This window comes from Xiphophorus hellerii, chromosome 22 (assembly GCF_003331165.1).
Source record: "Xiphophorus hellerii strain 12219 chromosome 22, Xiphophorus_hellerii-4.1, whole genome shotgun sequence".
Lineage (NCBI taxonomy): Eukaryota > Metazoa > Chordata > Actinopteri > Cyprinodontiformes > Poeciliidae > Xiphophorus > Xiphophorus hellerii.
The window spans coordinates 12,694,306-12,700,305 of NC_045693.1; the positions used below are offsets into that span (position 1 = coordinate 12,694,306).

Consider the following 6,000-nt stretch of genomic DNA (forward strand, 5'->3'; position numbering starts at 1 on the left):
ACATCCAAGTTTCTCTGTTGTTTTGGTGGTTATATATGACTATATGATTGTAATCAATGAGGTGTTTGAATTTTGTTATTTGTAGATTAACCATTGATAAGTTCACACTTACCAATTGCAGCCAGATTGAGCGCAAAAAACTGAGACCTGTTTATTTGACCCTGACTGAGGTGGAGTTGGGTTGGCTCCCTTCACACAATTACACACTCCTCCAGAGTTTACCCCATCTAACAAAGATTTTTGTGCCAACTCACCATGCCGACTGATCACTAACACTTCCCCAAAAACCATGCAGTGTGAACAAAGCTTAACCCTGAGCTGCTGTTAGTTAATTAGCCAATAATACTCCTGCAAACATACAATGTAGTGAAAGTTGCTGGTGGAAACCATTCATTAGTTGATTAGGGGGGTTGAATTCCATTAAACCAGTGACACACAGCACTGTACAACATCTAAATGAGCAAGGATATGTTTAATATTTGAACCAATAAAATACAGAGATATACATTGTTACTTTCTTGTATTGCTATCAGTTGTTAGCATTAAATAATTTGCAAATGCCAAACGTTTTTTGATCTGCAATTAAATTTAGAGTGCTCCCATCTCGGATATAATGCCGTCTCTAGTTACGAGTTCCAATTTCCAAGGCGAATAGAACAAAGCGTTGGGCGTAATAAGGATCCTATCTTGCATAGGTGAAATGCATTTGGTTGTAATCAAGTAAACCAATTAGAAGCTAATGACAACAACAAACCAGTTACAGTCATCCTTTTAATAGGCAGTCCTACTTCTACAACATAATCCAGACATTCCACAAAGCTCACCTTTTTTGTCAAATGAGGCAAACACTATTAAGCAAAGACAGTCATTTCTTAATTCAGAAAATTGTGTAGTGCTTTTACTTTTTCAAGACCTACTGAGTAAAAACAATGTTTGTTTTTGTTATCTTAAGGCAAGCAAAATCTGTAGCATATAGATATAATTTAGTATTCAGTATTTTTCTCAATCAAATATTTATCCATCTTCTTTCTTACTGTGTTTTGTCAGCAGTTATTGCTTGTTTTGTTTTTTGTTTTTCTTCACAGAAGTTACACATGGTCTGGTGTTTTATATGTACTGTTTTATTTGTCTGTTTCCTGTAAATGGTAATCAGCAAAACATTTATACCAGTAACTTTGTTTTCTCTGTCTGCTGATGGCATCCTCTCATTCAGTGTTTGATTATGTCTCCTTCCTTGGAAAAATTCATGAAAGAAATTACTGCTGAAAATAGATATATAAATGCTACATTGTATCATAACCAGGATTTAATTCAGATCTGTTGAGATGACTGAGCTGACCTCAGTATTGGTATGTATTTAGATATGAATTCGGACCTGTTTATCTTATAAAGTGCTATGTGATAAAACTTGTAGTGAACTCGCACTGTATAAATAAACTGAGCTGGATAAATAAATTGAATTTTAAACAATTCCTAGAATTCCTAAAAGAAACACGCATGTGTGGCATCAGCTTTGTAGGATTGCTTTCCAGTATCTTGTCCAAACATGGCTACTACTATTCCAAAATGACCTAATGGCAAAGGATTCAAAACTACAGGTGTTAAGGTAAAGGATGATGTCATCATTCATACACAGTGGATATCTTGTTGCAACAACAAAAAAAAACTTCTAATTTATTATTACTAAAGGAGAAAAGTTGTATTATGGAATTAATAGTTCCTTAGAGTTTGATAGATTTGTCTGTATTGGCCCAGCAGATGAACATTCAAATAATAATAATAAAAAGTAAAAATAGCTTTAGAATGAAGAGTGTTTTTTTGTTTTTTTTAAGTGTGCGGACCAAACCATGCACAGATGGGGTAAAATATAACAATACAGAGAGAAGATAACAGTGATCGCTTTCAGCTATCACACTAATTAATAGCAGGGAGAGGCAAACAATGGGCTAAACATACTTCTAATATAGGCCTATTATCCTGGTTGCAGTAGTAACCGACTTTAATTAGTTTCATTCATCTCACCAGGAGAAACTGCTGGACTTCATTGTTGTAGCTTGGAAAGTTTATGACAGAAACTTCTAAACATTTCTTACATCTAAAAAGGGAAAATGTCTGTTATATTTTGTCTTTTGATCGGGTTTCTTAGCTTTAATGAAAGTTGCACTACTGTGGAAATAAACGTTGCACCCTAATGGTAAATTATGCTAAAAGCAAATAGAAATAATTCACTCCTGACTAACATGTGTAATCAGAGGTTTCAAAAGGTGCCAGTCATCAAGGAGACTGCACCTTTGTACTTTTCATTCCTATGATCTCATTAGCATCTAAGACCCTGTGATGAATGCAGATGTCAACAGTGTACAACAGTAAGATTATTAGCCCGTAGCTTTTTTTTTTTTTTTTTACCCCTCCAGGGGGTCTTTTTTTGTGGGCTCTAGTGTCCCTTATATCACAGTAGACTGACAGGAAATGGGGAAGGAGAGGAGGGAAGACATGCGGCAAATGTCGTCGGGTTCGGGAGTCGAACCCGCGATGGCCGCGTCGAGGACTCAAGACCTCCAAATACGGGTCGCGCTAACCGCTAAGCCACCACGGCACGCCCCCCGTAGCTTTTTTTGTGTTAAATGTTGAGTTGTAGCTTGTTAGCCAAGGTGACCTTATAAAATATTCAAACTTTAGGATGGCTCTTAAATGAGTATGCAATCTTTTACAACTAATTGCATAAATGTACACACCCTTAAACTATTTTGTTAAAATAAATTTTTGTTTTAATCACACCCTAAAAATGCTATTTTAAGGGTGTGAATCAGAGGATTTAGTATTGTTAAATAAAGACCTGAATCTGATTAACCTGAAATAAATTTCAGCTATCCTACTTGGGGTTTTGTGGCATTTAATCATGCAGAGCTTAGCTGAAGCTAAGGCGTACAGGAAGGTTACAAAGGATCAAAAAACCCCTCATTGTACAAAGGTATTAGTCAAAAGAATATTCAGCAGTTATAAGGTGGATTTGATTGCCGTTATGCTAATAAATCAACACTGACGAAGTTGCAAATATATTCAAGAAGTACTGGTCGCATTCTGCATGTAACAACTCTGTTGATGTCTGATCAAACCAAGCAGGAGCTCATGGTTATTATTTCGAAAGGTATGTTTGGCACAAAATCAACAATGCTCATCACTAAAAAGAACACCATGTCTACAGTTAAAGATAGTGGCAGCATCATAATCTGGGGTTACTTTACTTCAGATGGAACTTTGGTTTGGTTACGAATTCACAGTTCAGAATGGGTGTTAAAAATCTAAACATGAAGTAGGATTACTTTTTACGATCAAGCAGAGTCCAAGCATAGCTATAAAAAAATAAATAATGGTTTCATTTAATAAAAAAATAAGGCTTGGAATCTCTGTGAAATGTTACACTATTTTATCACTTGTACAAACAATTGGTGGTTTACTGTTTAAAAGGTAGCAATCAAATCACATTATTTATATTATTGTGAAATTGAAGTTTTTCAAATTCAGATTGTCATGCCCTGAGAATATCATACCAAACCATTTCTACGATATAGAATTTGTGACATAGTAATTACAAGGTAATTGCATTATTTATGGAGTTTTGTCATAACTGTTGGCATCCACTCAGTTTGGTCATTATTATACTTCTTGACCAGTGTAGAGCTGGTTCTGCACATCATATGGATAAATGTCTGTAGAGCTTAAATTCCAGTCTGTTTATTTCTCCAAAGAATTAGAATGAAAATGGATCTTAGAGTTTTTAACAACACCTTTGATAAAATACATATTTCCTCTTAATGTCAAATCTCCATTAAGTATCAGTTGCCCTGAAAGTAAAATTGATGGGTCATGACGCCACCTAAACAGGAAGCTGAAACTATGTTTCCATCGCTCTGTGTGTGGCTTTCATAATACAAAACCCTTGATCTCTGTCTCTTGGCACTCTTGCGTGCTTTGATCTAGAACATTTCTGAAGGGGTCTTCATCAAGAATGTGACTTGTAAGGATGAAAGTTGGAAACCTTCAGTTCAGAAAGATATTTGCCTAAGCTGCCAAACGAATCTTCAGGATAGCATGCATACCAGAGTAAAAGCTTCACTGTGAATGAAGTAACTGTGGCTGAGTTTCTAAATTGAAGCAGTATCAGATGTGAGTAATTTCTGAGCTGAAGAAAACTTGCACATAAACATGATGGTAACAAGTGAAAGAGAAAATGGTGTAAAATACCATAAAGAAACATGTATATAATTATTTTTTTTTCAATGTAAAGAGTAACTTTTGAGCCTCAGTTAAACTATAACTCAGTTAATGGACTATAATACCAGATTGAATAAACAGTTTAACCATCTAACTTTTAATGCCAGTTAAATTACCTGGCTGATCCTTCTTAGGGTTGCTCAGTATCTGGTTTGTGGGCAAAAGCCACAAAACTCAACAAAACACAAAAACTAACTTAATTTATTTGTACACTGCAACTAGTAGCAATTCTTCATTTAACTTTCTTTTACACCTTCACTGTCTAGTCCAAATAAATATTCCTGCAGAGATTAATTTCCATGGGTGCACATACTCATCTCCCACTGGATCATAAAGTTTTGCATGCAGGCCCGCAGAAGGCTGTCATGGCATTTGGGGATGAGGCGACTGCCACTTAAAACTTCAAGCATGCATGGGTAGTAGACAAGCAGCCCAGCGCAGGTATCACATGTCTGTCTGTGAGAAGGCGTTATGTTATTCCTGTGTAGCCTAGTTTTGCAATGCAAAACATTGTACTGCATTTACTCCTTTTCCACCCCTTCAAATAAAACTATTTTTTTCTACAAAAAAGATTTCGTTTGCTTCTTGCAGGTTCTTTCTTAAGGCATACAGCACAGATGATAAAACATCTGCTGTCAGCCTGCATCGATTTAAATTCTAAATCGACAATGTAGCAGCCAAGTCATTGTGTCACTGCTTGAGAAAAGAGCCCGGACAAGACTCGGGCATTTAACTTTCTCTCCATCATCCCCTCGGACACTTTTTTCCCGTCAATGCAGTGTAGTTTAACACTAAGCGGTCGCTATGGAAAGAAGCATGTTTCCCTATCCGAACGCTGATTGGCTGAATGCTTATATTCTTTAATAACCACCAAATCTAGAGCTGTTTTGTGTTGAGAACATAATCTTACACTTTTTTGTGAGTAAGTGATGCAATGAGACGGATTACATGTTTGTCTTGCCGCGGCAGAGAGAGCGTTAATAAAAGAGAAAGACAGCAGCTTATGAGACATGTGCCTTGAAGTTAGAGCGTTCAGGACAAATAAAAACAAAAATAACTTTAATTTCATAGGACCGGATAAAACAGAATGACACCGTAATAAAGCGAGCTTTGATGTTATTCCTAGTATAAAGATATGTATATATTCATATATATATTTATTTATTTATTTATTTTCAATATAACTTATAATGGGATATTTTCATAAGTAAGGGGCTACTTACAGGTGCTGATAAACTTTCCTTTAAAGCAAAAACAAATCAAAGCAGCAATAAAACCATAATCCATGCGTGATAACGATCAGTCCAGCTCCGGATTCCGGGACTTGGAAATAAAAGTCACAGTGGGATCGCCCGCTCCGATCGCCGTCCTTTTCAGTTGCACTGAGTGGCCCTCCCACTCTGTCATTATTACTGAAATACACTGACAGAGACTTCTGCAAACACTCTGAAAGCTTTCTTATTAGGGGAAAATTAATGCCCGAAGGCAGTTCAAACAAGCTCTCTTATTAACAGAGCAGGTGCGGGAATTAACTACCGTTTGATGTATTGTGATTTATTCCAATTTGAATGAAGAAAGGCCTGAACCGTATGGATTTGCTCGCCTATAATGTGGCTTTTTGTGTCTTGTTTGCAGTAAGTGCTCCCCAGATTAAAAGCGAATGTGACAATACAAAAGGTGTTCACACCAGAGTTTTTATCTTGGTCCAAGTCATACCTGCCTTTT

The 6,000-nt window shown here is 36.4% G+C and overlaps 1 protein-coding gene across 4 annotated transcripts in view; it reads right to left on the reverse strand.

The window, feature by feature from the left end:
- LOC116713583 (collagen alpha-1(XIX) chain) overlaps positions 1 to 5,629 on the reverse strand; it is a 143,714-nt gene extending 138,085 nt beyond the window's left edge. For all 4 annotated transcript variants that reach the window (XM_032553782.1, XM_032553781.1, XM_032553780.1 and 1 more), the window contains exon 1: positions 5,499 to 5,629. The gene's annotated coding sequence lies outside the window, so the exon portion shown is untranslated. The remainder of the gene's footprint in view (positions 1 to 5,498) is intronic.
- Positions 5,630 to 6,000: the final 371 nt, after the last annotated feature.